Source organism: Podarcis filfolensis (assembly GCF_964270895.1).
Source record: "Podarcis filfolensis genome assembly, chromosome: 6".
In the NCBI taxonomy this organism is placed as follows: Eukaryota; Metazoa; Chordata; class Lepidosauria; order Squamata; family Lacertidae; genus Podarcis; species Podarcis filfolensis.
Window position 1 is genome coordinate 67,338,572 of NC_139609.1, and position 15,574 is coordinate 67,354,145.

Here is a 15,574-nt window from a genome sequence, read left to right on the forward strand (position 1 = left end):
TTGTAAGCAACTTGCTCCAACAAAGGCTGAGAGCTTTTAAAAGCTCTGGCTCTCTCCGACTCCACCCCTTTGTGACTAAGGGCTACGTCCACTTTTCCACTTGTCCTGTGCTTTTTAGGCACAGGCCCGAGTAGCTGTGCTCCCCCCCTCAGTTTCCCCCTGGAAAACACAATCTTTGTCACTGAATCGGACCAAATGTCAATCCATGGAAAACCCAATTGTCATTTGGTTTGATTCAGCAGTAAACCATAGGTTTCCCTGGAGGAAAGCAGTGGGGCAGACAAAGGTGTGGACAAATCTGAACTCTAGATTCTTGAAGTACAACCCTGTTGGCCTGAAGACAGGCACTCATCCTCCATCCCCTAGCTTGCTGTCTGGTGTGTTACCTGTGTCACCAGATTGGCAAAGTGCAAAATCCAAAGAACACAGAGTCCCTGCAGACACTTTGCAACATTTGGCCAGCAGGAACAGGTGGCCTCCGAGGCCAGTGGAAAAGGTGCCTTAGACTGCAAGCACATCATACTTTTAAAGCACATTTCCTCCCAAATAATCCTAGGAACTGTTGCTTGTTAAGGGTGCCGGAAACTGTAACTCTGTGAAGGGTAAGCTACAGTTCCCATGATTCAGGGTGCGGAGGGCATGCTGTAAATGTATGGTGTGTGCATAGCCTAAATATCAATGGAGGGAATGTCTGTTACCTTTACTGAGCAGTGGCTCGGTGCAGAGCGAAAGACTGACCCCATGAAATAATTTTGTGACACTGTAGAAGGAAATAAGGTGTCTTCCAAGTTCAACAGCACTATCACCAAATACCCTCAGTCATCTAAGCCTGCGATATTATCTACCCTGAATCCCCAGAATACAGCAATTTGCCAATCTAAATACAATTAAACAAACATCAGAAGGAAGTGGTTTCTGTGCTGTCTTCTGTGGCTGTGCTCAGAAAAGGCTGCTAAGTCAGCAATAACCTTCCTCTCTTCCTCTCTCTCTCTCTCTTTCTCTCTGCAGCTGACAAATGTGTTGTGCTTCTCTGGCCCACTTAGCTACTCTGCCAATTATTAGGAGCTGGTCCGGCTTCAGGCCTTGCCAGATGGACAGATGCCAAGGAGCTTGTGCTGCTTCTAATCCCTTTCCCAAGGGGACTGCAAACCTTAGAATGAGATTCAGCTGCCATTACCACAGCAACCGCTAATTCTGTGAATGGAGTTCGGAGCTTTTGTATCCTGTCACAGACCAGCGAATGCAACAGAGCATCCAGGACTTAGGAGTGCAAGGAGAGAGATAAAAGTCCAAGATGGAGCATGGCAGGCCCAGAAGGAAAGTCCATGGAAGGAATGTGACAAAGCAAAAAATAAAATAAAATAATTAAAATTAAAATTTTAAAATGGCCAGTGTCTAGGGGATGGTTTCTTGAAGGCTAGGTGAAAACTCTAAAACATTCATAGAACCCAGGTCAAGGAGGGAAAAAGGGATTAAGAAGCTAATCCAGAACTGAAAGGATCTGGGGAAAGGATCAGATACTGATGGAGTGTCTAAGCAGAAGCTCAGCCATGAAATGTGCTTACAGCATTCCATATGCACTAACACAATGTGTACATCCACTACATTAAAGGCTGGCCACACAAAGGATTTGTTTCAACTGACAAAGTCAGTCAATTAAAAAAAAAAATCCTGTAACCCTCCTGATTGAAGTTGCCCATTTGTGTTGTACTTATCTTGCTATCAAAATGTTAAAGTGTTGGATGAACCTGAATTAGCTGTATGCAAACAGTGATAAGGAAACATCTCTGTTCTAATTTTAGATCATGTTCTTCTCATTTAAAATCATGTTATCTCACGGAGAGGAAGCATGAAGGCAAACCAGTGGTGACAAGATGTGTGAAAGTATAGCTCAAAAATAGGAAGGACTGATCCCAGGATTGGAAGAACAAGCCCTTAAAAAAAATAAATCTGAGTGGGGGGGTTTGTAGTGCAGAGCTAGGTGGACTTGGCTTGCTGTATCTTTCCCCCCTAGAACCTCAAGATATCCATTGATTGGAAATTGTACAAAAGACATAGACTTAATGTTAAGGAATTCTGAAGCCAGCCAGTGGTTTTCATTTCCAGAACTGAATGGAGCTCACAGTCCTTCGGCGCCCAAATCCAAGCTTCCTTCATTTCTGCAATATAACTTAGGGTAGGGAGAGGGGGATCATGTAGTTGCTGCTTTGTAAAACAATTGGGAGTCAGAAGTCCTTGCTAATCTATCACAAACAACCCAGCTATTTGTCTGATCCAGCAGGGTTCTTATTATACCTGTAGATCTAGATCTACACATTGCCTCCACTTGGGTTACAGTATATCGCAGTCTTCTCCCCTGTGAGGCATGTTAGGGTGGGAGTGCTTTGGCCAAGGCCACCCAGGAAGTTTCATGACTGAGTGAGCTTTAAACTCGTTTCTCATGCCACCAAACCCAACACTCTCATAGTGCTGGCTCACAGAGACTTGCATTTAAAAATCTGTTTGGCCTACATCTTTTTGGTGCAAAAGAGCAGGAATGGCTGGCTCTCTCCTGTTAACTCCTTCCACCATCACCTTTTAAGAAGAGGGCAGAAGAGGCATTCAGGCATCGAGAAACAGTCTTCGGAGTGACCCTAATCCCAAGCAAGTCTTCAAGCTTTTCCAGGATTTCTGCCCGGCTTTTAGGGGGAAAAACCTTTCTGAGGTTAGGAGCAAACAAATAGCATTTATGAAAGCCACACACATGCAGAGGAGAAATGATGTGTCAAAACTCCCCTCTGCCTTTCAGCCCCCAGCACATTAATATTAGCTTCACATTCAGGCCAAGAGCCCAAACCTTGGCAGGGGATCAAGTCCCGCTCTGATCCAACTCTTGGATAAAGCAACTAACAGGCTGGAGTAACGCCATGAGTACTGATGCAATTTCCCTGGTGTAACCAGATGAGGATCTGGCTTGGACTAGAGTCACTGAACGTGAGCCATGTGTGCAAAGCAGCCACCTCCCTCTCTAGCCTGCTCACACCAGGAACAATGAATAACCAAGAGGGAGTTGCTGTTATACAACTGACATAAAACTTTTTCTACAGACATGGGCATGATCAACAGAGAAAGGTACTTTGGGAGGAAAGCAGTCTTCCAACTGAACCAGAGCTTGGGCAGCAACTTTAATAGCCAAGTTAACAACCCACAGACTCATCACTCTTCCAGGCAGCACCCCAGGGACCAAACTGAGTTCAGGATTTATAAGCCTGAACTCCCCCCGCCTCAATTACTGCAGTACAATCAAGCTGCTGGTCATATGTACATTAACTCTGGCTCTGGATTTCACAAGATCATGACTCTCACAAATTCCATGTTCATGAGATGCCTAAGGGAGGCGGGGAAGGAGCACAGGCAAATCCTACAAACAGAAAATGGTCTGGTCTCCTTGCTCATTTCCTCGTGCAACAATGACAATCCATGGAAAGGGATGAGCTGAAACCAATATATTTGCAAATTGGAAGTGAGAGGGAAAGGAATGTTATTCACCAGCTGGCTTCTGAGTCATGCCTCACTTACAAAAGTCGTTCTTAGACCCATCATAATTGTGCAATTTACCCCATCCATCAGCTCAAGATAACTACAAGTCAGAATGAACAGGACAGACTTCACATGGCAACTGAAAGATCACACTGAGGTCAACATGGTGTATGCATTTAGAGAGAGAGAACTCCATTATTTCACCATCACCGCTGAGAAGGCCTCAGGAGGCAGAGGTACCTAGAAATGGGCCTTCAGTTAAGATTTATGTCAGGCACATTCCTGCAGAGAAAAGCCACCCTTTAGAAAAAAAATTAATTGAAAAGACCACCCTTCAAGTATCCTAGTCCAGGAATGGGGAACATGGGACTCTTCAGATCAGGGGAGTTATAGTCCAACAACACTTGGAGGGACACAAGGTCCCATTCCCTGCCCTAATTCCAAGTTGTTTAGGGTTTTAACAACAAAACTGAGCCCAGAAACAAAATGGCAGCCAGTGGGAACTCTTTCATTATATTCAGGGGTTCTGCTATTTCATCCCCTCTCAACTATAGAGGAAGGTTGTAGCTCAGTGGTAGAGCATCTGCCTTGCATACAGAAGGTCATAGGTTCAATGCCTGGCATCTCCAGGTAGGGCTGGAAAAGACAACTGTCATTGTAAATGACACTGTGCTAGGTGGACCAAGGTTCTGAGTCACATTCCTATGTACCTAACTTCCAGACTACATGTTTTCTAGTGTTTTACAGCCTGCCTTGCTGTGGGGGTGTCAGGTAACAACTCCCCCCTTACTCAGCCTAACTGAAAACACTGCAGGCTGGGTCTACTGGGATCATCCTGGCAACAGCTCCCTCCCACAGCTAAGAACCCCGCCCTCTGAATTGAAGGACTAGGATGCTGGTGACAATGATCCAGTTTGTTTTTAAAGATCTTCTGCACAGGAGGGAATGGGCAATTGTGTGATCAGTGTGCAGAGAAAGGCAGAGCTCAGTGGGAGTGCATACTGGCCTAAAACAAAGAAGGTGCTGTTCTCCCAGTAATGCTGACGCTTAAAACTGAAGCTAGCTTTGTCATAGTGTGTCATCAGAAGTTTTGAGAATCCTTCGCAGAGGCTGTTGAAGCAGCCAGAGCTTTATATTAAAAAGGTGAAAGACTCAGAGGTGACCTGCTAGAAAAGCACTCCTCGATTCTAAGCAAAAAATCCAGCTGCTTTATTTTTAAAGAAGCTCTGGATTCATCACTGAAAGGACCAAATGCCTGAAAGGATCGAATGCACGTATGATGATCTTCACACAATGGGGCAGGAAGCAAACCTGTTGCTTGGCAACACAGCTCTGAAGGCTTCCAATGGGCCAGAAGCTGATATTAGGCAATGTTCTCTGAGCAAAAGAGAAATAACCAGATTGGAAGAGAGGGTGGCTTTAAAAGATGCTTAGATAAATCCAAGGAGAATGTGTTTATCAGTGGTCACTTGCCACAATGGTGATGCTCTGCCTCTGCTGCTGGAGGCAGAATGCCTCTGAATGCTTGCTGAGAATTGCAAGTGGGAAAGTGATGTTGCACCCAGGTCCTGCTTGCAGACTTCCATAGGCATCTTGTTGGCAATTGTGAGGAGAACAGGATGCTGGACTAGAGGGGCATTGGGCCTGATCCAACAGGGCTCTTCTTACGTTTAAAGGAATCTGTCCTCAAGAATGAGGAATAGGAAAGGGATGTCAACATATTCTGCATGGAGTCTAATAAGGTTTACATAGGAAAAGTAAAAAAGCACCCCAACACCAGCCCCATCCTTGTTAACCCAGGGCAGGCAATTCCAAATTCTGGGGTAAATGAGGGATAAAGGGTAAAGGGACCAAGCAACGGGAGCTCACCCTGTCGTGGGGATTCGAACCGCCGACCTTCTGATTGGCAAGTCCTAGGCTCTGTGGCTTAACCGACAGCACCACCTGCTTCCCTCGCCACCCGCGCCCCCTGTATAAATCAAGTGAAACCCTGTTCAGCACAATGGAGTAACTGCATGCATGTCACCTGGGTGCCCCGAGGAGAGGCATTAGCCCTAGTGCCATCACCTCTCAATAGTATCAATGTAAGTACTGTTTTCATCCTTCTTAACATCAGATCCCTCCTAATCCCCGCTCTGTAATTCAGCTCAACACTATCCAAATCCATCTGTACAGAAGCTACCAGAGGGTATAACCACACAGGATCACACAGCCTTTCTCTCTTGGCTGCACTATTAAAAGGAGATAGAAGGAAGATGGGACCAGGAAAGGCCTGGCAGAGCTATTATTGTCACAACTCAGCAAACAAACACTGGAGCTCCCCATGATAGCTCAGTTCTCCTCTCTTATTGGTCTTAGCTGCTCATCAGTGATCCCATTACGCACTTAACCCTCTTGACTAAAGCCTGGCCTTGTATCTATTTATTGAGATTACACCTTCAGATTCTCCATCTCAGTTACCAGTGGAGGCCCTAGGTAAATCGGAGATTAAACAGAGGAAATTGATGGCTGAATGGAAGGGCAGAAGCAAGATGCCATGACTGTGAGGGGTGGATGTGGACTGAATCTTAGAAAACCAATGTTTTGCGGGAGAGAAATACGTAGGTTTCAGTTAAGGCAGGAGTGGTGAACCTGTGATCCTCCAGATATTGTGTTCCATCAGCCCCAGGCAGCCGAATCAATGCTCAGGGATGATGGAAGCAGCAACGTCCAGAAGGAACACAGGTCCCTCACCTCTTAGTTATGGTGATCCAGCAGATGTGTTCAGTATAAACTGTGCATGCCTTGGGACTACAGGGACTGGCAGAAGTGAATGCAGAACAAAGTACTGAAACACCAGGTGGAGCCTCAGCTCAAGAGTTAAGAACAGAATGAGCCCATTATGTTAATAAATGGTGCTTCCTGATGGGTGTTTATTATGGGATGAGTGCTCCTTCTGCATGGACTTATTGCACAGTGTCCACACAACATCAGCGCTATCAATTTTTTGCCCTGTAATCCTGATTTTCCCTTTCTGGTAAAAACAACAACAAACCTTGCTGCGCCTCTTGCCACCACCGTGCAAAAAACAAAGAACACAAAACACACAAACAACACCAAGTCGTAATAGCCTCCCACCGGGAGCCGAAAAGGGGCTGCTGTAGCTGCCTGCCCAGATCAGAAGATCCGGCTTTCCCGATTCAGAAGAGCGGGTAAGGACTCGCCTCCTGTCTCTCCTGACCCACCGTTCAGTTGAACTTTGAAACCCCAATGGGGGGTGGGGTGGGCGGTGAGCAACCCCCTCCCCGTTCCTCCAGCGCCACGTGGCTCTAGCGCCTAGATTCCACCCCCTGCCCCTTCTCTCCTTTCCCGATGCCGGATCCCTCCCGAACGAAGCTGGCGGCGCTGGGAAAGGGAAGAAATTAGAAGGAAAGCAGAGGTTGCGTGGAAAACCTGGATTGCAGTTGTAGGAATGGGCGCGCCAGCCAGCCTCACCTCGGTGCGCTCGGTGCCTGCGCCGCAGCATCCCTACGTGCGTTCGGCGTCACTCCAGGCAGCCTGGCTGACTCTGTGTGTGAGGAAGGGAAGAAACCCGCGACAGCGCCCGGAGGCTGCACCTATTGAGCTGCTGGTGGTGGTTTCACAGCTGCGCTGTGGTTTCCCCCTGCGTTACGCGGAAGCAAAGCACGGTGCTTTTTATCTGGGGGATTTCTTAAGGCAAAAAAACTCCCAGATCCATTGTTAGCCAATGCCTTTATTAGGAGCTACCCAAAGGACCACAAAATGGCACAGAGTTCTCCGGAGTGCTTCAGCTGGCAAGGTGTTCCACGAAAAGCAGAAGAGACATTAATAGATCCAACGAATTTCAGATTCGGACCCCTACCGGTGCTTCGTAGGGAAAATTCGGAGGAACTGAGATTCAGCACTTAAATGGGCTAATGCTTCTTTTCATATGCGTTGGGGCAATAAATATTCCATTGCTTTTCGCTTGTCCTTCCAGTTTTTGTTGCAGTTCCAGTTTTTGTTGCAGTTCCAGTTTTTGTTGCAGCTAAAAATGTTGGGCGGTGAGTTTGGGGAAAGGCTTCTATTTTAAAATAGGCAAGTTATTACAATGTGTATGCGTGGCCCATTCACTCTATTGTAGGACTGCCCTGGAAGACCGTCTGGAAGCTGCTACTAGTGCAAAATTATTTATTATTATTATTATTATTATTATTATTATTATTATTATTATTATTTCCATTTCAATACCGCTTTATATTTTTAAGGGGGGAAATCTCAAAGTGGTTTGCAACCTACATTAAAACATCAATTAAAACAATCCAGAATAAAACATCACAGCAGAAAGTCAAATATGAAGTATACATTCAAAGCAACATAATTAACAGGAAACTAAAATATTATCTTAGAGATTTCAAAATAAAACAATACAAATGAGGTCAAGAACACAATGCACATTTTAATGCAGAAAAGTAAACAAAAATTATCTGGCTCTGCTTTCCTTTGAACCACATCAGTGAGGTTGAGAGGGGATCTTGTCATCTGGGCCACCCAGGACCTCCATGCACACTGCCCTAGCTTGCTAACACAGAAGTTTGACTTCATCCCTGGAGGCACACTCCATTATTTTGAGACAAACAGATGCCAACAGAACTCTGATCTCTTTACAGAGGAAGAACGGAATATAATGGAAATTTTGTTTGCCTCCTTAAGGTCTGGGCACTTATTTTTAAAGAAGCTCTTGAATTTTGAGCCCTGAGGAAGCCTCCAGGAAGCCAAACAAAAGGAACAAACTTGGTGAGACTATGGGAGGCCCTTTATGGCAAATATCCCTGGTGGAAAACTTCCCCGAAATCCACTCTAGGGTTCCCATTGGCCCAAACTGTACAGAAGCAGAAGCCAATGGAGAGATTCTTGGTCGGGTTGCAAGTAGTGGCAAGTTGCATTCAGATTATGCCAGCAATGCCCAGCAGGAGTAAGTAATCACCTGTACTAATCCCCTGTACTACAGGCTCCTAGCATGATGACAGGACACCAACTACTCTCCCTCTGTGAACCCACAGTGCTTTTGGTGTGATATGCCAAAAAATGCATTTACCCACCAACTTCTGTTTCTCTGGCTCTGCATGTAAATCAACACAGCTATTTGCAGCAAAGTGTGTCTGTGTCACAGACATGGATTTCAATAGGAATGCACTATGGGGGAAGGATTAATCCTCCCCTTTCCCTGTGCTGCTGCATTCCTGATCCAGATTGCAGGCCGTCTGTGGCTGCTGTCAGTTTTAGAAAGAGGTTGGGAATCCCAAGCATGAGATTCAAAGACATGTTTAACATCAAGTCTAGTTTCACCTGAGTAACATATCCACTACACATGAAACCACACATGAAAGGAAGGAGGGGATTCTACCTTTCTGTAGGTTAAAGTGTGTTAGCAACTACTCTAGCAATGGCAACAGCAGCCAGTTATCTCATACTTCTGGCTTTCCAATTGATTTATTTTTAAATGTCTGGCCTTTCTTACAAGGACACACATTTACAGTTCCTTGTTTGCAGCCTCTACTTCCCAATTTGCCGTTATAAACATGCCAATGGATGACCAAGGTCATGTGCGAAGAAATTAAAGGATGAAAACAAGGCTGACGTCACACGTATTGCTATCGCTTTAAGGGAGGAATGGAGAAAGCAGTCTGTGTAAGAGTAGGGCTGAGGCCACAGTAGAAGCATGGTAGCATGTTAAAACAGAGTTTGCTAAAGACAGAAGAATAGACAATGTGCATGAAGGAGAGTGATGGAACTAAGAATGAAGAATCCTATCTGCAGCAAGCCTCAGCTGGGACACATAGACCTATCTCCATATCCCAGGAATGGCAAAGAAGGCTTTCTAAGTGCTATCAGCCAGCTGTTAAGTAGGATGTCAAGTCAAAGGAATGCAGTTGTCACCAAAGTCCATCCCTACAGTAAGAGCAGCACCTCTTTCCCTAGGGTTGTTCCCTGCCTTTCAGGAGGCTCTGGTGTTGGACAGCTCTCCAGTGCCGACGCTCCCTACCAACAAACCTTGCAGTGTATTTTTCAACCAGTTTTTATAAGCACCTCCAGTGGCATTTGGGATCACAAAAGCCACAAGAATACCCTTTGGGCTTCTAGTGCCTTAGACAACTGCATCCAGATGAGTGTGATGCAGAAGATATGCTGAATATACAGCTGTGGCAATGTAAGGGTCACATTCTCAGTACTTGAGAATACTTCCCTAAGCCCTGATCCAATGCCAGTAGAATGATGTGCTGCTATAGTAATGGCAACTGCCCACCTGCAGCCATTCCTCCAGGCTACATCAGCCAGAGAAGTGAAACAGCGACCCCCGTCCCCACCCACTGCCATCAGGCTGGGTAGGACCAATTGCCTTTTGACGACTCCTCTCTCAGAATCGTCTCCCATAAGTGACCATGCCAATTCACCTTTAAGTAGGCTTTAGGTAGCATTGTGTCAGAGTTGGTGTCTTACTCTGTATATTTGCCTCTTCTCCCCTTTTTGAATTGTATCTGTTAGATTGTAAACCACTATTTTGGGTGCTAAACCATCTTGAGTGCACTGGATGGAAGATAATAGAGAAATACAGCTAATTAACAAACGAATGTTTTGCCCCTATATATAGCAGATGGGGTGGATTGCCTTCCTGCTGTTCACAATTTTTTATTTTGAAAGCAGGATTCAGTGAGCTGGCTTTGCACAGCAGGGACAGTGTATGGTCAGGAAAGATATTATAATAATAAACTCTAAAGGTTCTTGGAATGACAGAGAAGTGCGGGAGGAGCAGATTGCTTTGTTGCTCATCAAACCAGTGCACATGTGTCTGTGTTTAAAGGTAGCGTTGGCTGAGCAGGAAGAATAGTATTTTGTCATGTAAAAAGTGTAGCAGACACAGTGCTAGAAAATGCCATGCCCCTTTATCAAAGACACACCCTTAAAGGAGGACCTCAGAGCAGTTCATGGCAAACAGCTGAGAAATTCCATTGTGGGGAGGGAGAGGCAACACACTCCACAGTTGTGCAGAAAAGTCTTAAGCCAGTACCTGCAACAGACTTTTGCTGTTGCCCTGCCCTTGAGGCTATGTTCTAAGGCTTGCATCAGTAGAGCTAGGATTTTCTCTCTATGGCGTTGCTGCAGGCTGCCCATGTCAAATACCTGTACTAAATGAACAGTGCACAACAATGAAGCATTTGAAGCTTTGTTTGTGGAGCCACTGCTTTCTCTCTCTCTCTTTTTGAAACTAATTTTTATTTGTTTTTACAAGCGTAGAGTTATAACAATACCAAATGAATATCCACATTTAGAGATTTCTCTGAATCTCTGGACTTCCCCCCCAATCCCCTCCATGGGTCTTATTGTCAACGTTTTCAACTGCATATTATTTCATAATCAGTATTTTGTATCTGTCCATATTATCCATAGTGGTTGCTACATTACAAGTGTTATTAAAATCCTGCCAATGTTTTCATCTGCTTACAGTGGTCTCCTAAATAAACTTTCCCATTCTTTCTTAAAGTTTTTGTCTTCTTGGTTCCAATAAGTCAGGAGCCAGTGCTTTTTAGATCCTTGGTTTTGCTTCTAACTCAGCAGCCCACCTCTGGCAAGTCATACTCAGCCATGATGCTGTCACAGGTGAAACTGGTCCCTTTCATTGGTAAGAAGTGGAAATAGATTGGATCATCTTCTTGTTTTCAATAAATAGGAACTGAAGATTCTCATTTACTAGGGCAGGTCCAGGGGCTGCTAGCTAGTTTTGTTCTCAGTTGTGCCAGCATGACACGTTCAAGAGTGCTGAGGTAGGGCTGCCATAAATCTGGGATTTCCCAGACATTATCGGGATTTCAAAGGCGCAAGTAGTGACATCTGGGGGTAATTTTCAGAAGGTGGCAGTTTGTCCTGGATCTTTGGCAAGTAAACCAAAGAATCACATATTTTTGAGATAAAAAAAAAAAAAAGCTCAACAACTTTTGGGGCGCCCTGGTTTTTACTTTTTGAAACATGGCAACCCTAGCTGAGGCCCCACAAGCAGAAGAGAAGCCAATCCGGACAAAGTAACAGGAAGGAGGACAGCAGATAACCATTTGTTAACTCTCAGGCTGAACAGCCACTGAGTCATTTGCTTATGTCTCCACAGCTGCCATAAGGCTTAACCACAGCATCCGGCCCACAAGAGTTTTCTCAAAGCCTGTAAAGGGAACATAAGCAGTGTATGTTTCCTCTGTTTGAACATATAGCAGGTGCCTTCTTAATGTGCTTGGATTAGGCTCTATAGGCTCCACAATGAGATAATGGAAAGAGACCTCCCTGCTTCACCGTTTCAGACCTTGGAAATGGGAAAGGCTCAGCAGAGTCTTTGGCAAACATGCAGCATGAAGAGATTAATATGGTTTGGAGAGCTGTTAAAGGCATTAGCTCATGGTGTCTGTTCTTGTGTGCAGGTATACATACGTGCAGCGGGAAAGCCGTAAACTAGGCTACGTGGCTACACTTCATTGTATCATATATTATGCTCTTTCGATGGCCATGCACCTGCACAGAAATCTGCATCTGCCAGAACCTTCTCTGGTGATCGAAACACAAAGTGCCGGCTTCAGCAGAAAATTATGAAGTGACTAAGCCAGCAATGCTGTGTGCCTTCTTTAGGAACAACAATACCGTAAGAGGTTCTGGTTAAACAAAACCAATAACTCCTCCAAAGCCTATACAGCTGGATTTGCAGTTCTCTAAAAGTCATTTTTACAAGGAATGACATACATATTAACAGAAATATATATTAAAAGTTTTAAACCTTCCATCTGTTATTCTGAAAAATAAGCATACATAGCTGTACACCTGCTGCTGCAATGGTTTTACTGGCATATTTGGAAAGAATTGGTCGCTGTAGCTGTGGGCATTGCATCAAGCAAAACCACTGGTGTAGGAGTAAGCACAATGAGCAGGAAATGCCATTCATGCATTCCCAAACACAGACCCATTGACATGCTTGCCACATGCCACAATCTACAAGGACTGTCCTTGCCAAGAAGAGTACAGAGTTGTAGATGAGGCCCACACCCTTTCAGAAAGCCAGCCCACCATGTACAACCAGACTAGACAAGTATATCCATGTTCTCTGTGTGAGGCAGCCTTTAAAGGCAGTTCAGAAGCTTCAACCATTACAAAATGAGACCAGTAGGATGCTAGTAGGGGCTAGATGGCTCCACACATTACACCAATCCTACATTGGTTACCAGTTCATTTTGGAGCTCATAGCTTCAGTGCTGGTCTAGATTTTAAAAACCCTAATAAGTTTTGGGACCAGGGTATTGGAAGGACTACAAATGTGAATCTGCCTGGGCTTCCACATCAGCCTGAGAGACCCTGACCTCTGGTCCATCACCAAGGAAGATCAGATAGACCAGGCATCCCCAAACTCTACCTTCCAGCTATTTTGGGACTACAATTCCCATCATCTCTGACCACTGGTCCTATTAGCTAGGGATGATGGGAGTTGTAGTCCCAAAACAGCTGGAGGGCTGAGTTTGGGGATGCATGAGATAGACTTTTAGTACAAACACAATTTTTTTGGGGGTGGTGTCAATGCCTTGCGTTGTCCCTCTGTTGTTATTTTGTGCCTGCTGTTTAAATCGATTTAAAAAAAAAAAGTTGCAGGTTGTCTTGTGAGGACTTTGTCCTGAAAGAACAAATGATGCTTTCAATAAATAAACAGCAGACTGCTCGTGGAGACTGAGAAATAATGAAATGACTGGCCAGTACAGTAAAGTGGATTAATTGTTAGGTTTAAATGAGTGACAGTCAGGAACAAAGCAACATGAGACTTACTAGGTGGCCTTGGGAAAGTCATTATCTCTCATCATGATCTAACCCAGAAAATGAGGTTTAATGAAATAATGCCAAAGAGTTCTAGAGACTCAAAGGCAGTATGGGAAATGGTAAGCTGGAGACTAAAGATTATCTAGGCCCCAAAGTTGACAGAGGGGCAGGATGCAAGAAGAAGGAAATCATGTGTCTTCCCTGTGACCAAATGTGCATGTTGTATCTGCACCAAGAACTCTTCTCCTTTTGCTGCTGGGACAGTTTTGTTTCCTCCATGGTAATGTGTAGAACTGCCCTCAGTCTACAATTAACCCCTTTAAAATTACATCAACAATGTTAAGAGCCATCCAGAAAACATACTTGAATGCCAAATCCATGCTGAACATGACAGTCATGCAGGGTAATTGCATGTACAAATTACCACTCTTCTCTTTGAAATATACCTAAGGACTGGGCCCCATATGCACATCTATTCTGAAGAGAAAGGCTACAATTTGCAAATGTACAACCCACCACTTATCTATATGTAGGAACCAGCCCCTGAGGGGGGGAAAGGCTATCACAGAAATATGCCCTAAAGCTGTTAACATTTTCTTCCTGCACCTACATACACTGCAGTTACATCCAGTGACATGTGTGAGGTTAAATATAGGGGTGTACATTGGATTTGGTCTAATTCTGAGTCCTGAGCTAAACTGGGGTGTCTCAGAAGAATTCTGGGCTTGTCAGAGATGAAGTGGAATCTGTATGCGGTGGTCAGCGGGGCTCTTTGTGGCTGCATGGCAACCCAGACCTTTTAAGAAATGCTGTAGACAAGTGTCTACTAAAGGCTCCTAATCTTGCTATAAATGGAATAATGCCAGGGTGGGGTGACGGCGTGAGGAGAGGGTGGAGGGAAAGCTCTGTTGTGACTGACAGGTCAGGCTTGTAATCAGAGTGAATTATTTTACCCAGAAAGCAAATCCATTTTAGTTCTCCCCACAATCAACTTAGCATAAGGTGCTTAGCACAAAAGCTCCTGGACCTATTTGTCTGCAATTTCACAGATTTCTTACCCAGAGGCACCTCTCTCGCGTCTACAATTTCAGACCAATTGCTCACAAAATGCTTGGGGTGATTAAGTGATTCCTTTTATACACACCCCCTAACTGTAGCAGCTGCTCTTATGAGAAAATCACTTAATCTGTCCTTCTGAAATTTGGTAGTATGCACGCCCATAGAAGGGCTGATTTTGCCTGTAAATTTCATCCAATTCTGCATCAAAATAAAGAACGTGTAGATATTTACTTTTCTAAACAAGAATATGACGTTGCCTAGCACAAAGTCACCTGGGGTTATTTGTCTGTAATTTGGCACGCTTTATTCTCTCTGGAGCAGCTACTATGCCTGAAAATTGTATCCACTTCTTTCAAAGGGAGAAAAATGATAGCTGATTTTTGATTTCCCAATAGTGAATGGGGTGAGAACAAAGACTTGAATGGACCATAAGCTAAATTAGGCAGGCTATGGAGCACCTTGGACTGGGGCAGGCTATTTTCTGAAGCACCATATCAGAGTCTGAACCCAATCTTGCAGTTGGTGCAAACCGGTCTAGTTGAATGATACTGGGCCAGAAGCAGCAAGATCCAAGTCTGTTTAGCTCAGGGCTTTGCAGCATGAGATTGAAGGTCCTGATTTCAAAACTGAAGTCAGCTATAAATTCATGGGGTAGTTTTAGACAAGCTACTATCTCTCAGCTACAACAACATCTGGAAGGCTCTAGGATCCTCATCCTTGGTTTGGAACATTGGTCTGCTACTGATGGGTAGGGACCCACTTGTGAGTCATGGCCTGATCCAAGGTGGGTCGCGATAGGAGCACTACCACCATGCAACAATATGGTAAAGGATTAAGAAATGGGTCCCAAATGCATGTTTGGATTAAAAGTGGGTCCTGGGTCTGAAAAGGTTGAAGATTCCTGGTCTAGAGGATAGGTTTATAAGGAGTACTGTGATAAGGTATGTGAAGTATTTGGGGAAAGCATGATAAAAATATTTAAAAAGAATTGGATGCATGATACCATTTTTCCACTGGCCCATCTTGCATATTTATATTATGGTGCCCTCCACCCTGCTGTACAGCACCATAAAGAGTGATGGTGCTACATAAACAACCACAACCAGTCATGAACTGCATTCATAGAACTACAAATTTGTATTCCCCCCCCGCCCCCGATTATTCTACCTGAGGCCTG

At 44.6% G+C, this 15,574-nt stretch overlaps 1 protein-coding gene across 12 annotated transcripts in view; it reads right to left on the reverse strand.

The window, feature by feature from the left end:
* Nucleotides 1-15,574, reverse strand: part of NAV1 (neuron navigator 1) — a 268,134-nt gene that overhangs the window by 222,120 nt on the left and 30,440 nt on the right. The window contains exon 1 of one of the 12 annotated variants that reach the window (XM_083617272.1): nt 6,994-7,129. The exons of 8 other annotated variants lie outside the window; for them this stretch is intronic. The gene's annotated coding sequence lies outside the window, so the exon portion shown is untranslated. Of the gene's footprint in view, nt 1-6,993; nt 7,130-15,574 lie in introns of those variants that run through there. 3 more of the 12 variants (XM_083617286.1, XM_083617278.1, XM_083617284.1) reach the window with 3 other exon arrangements.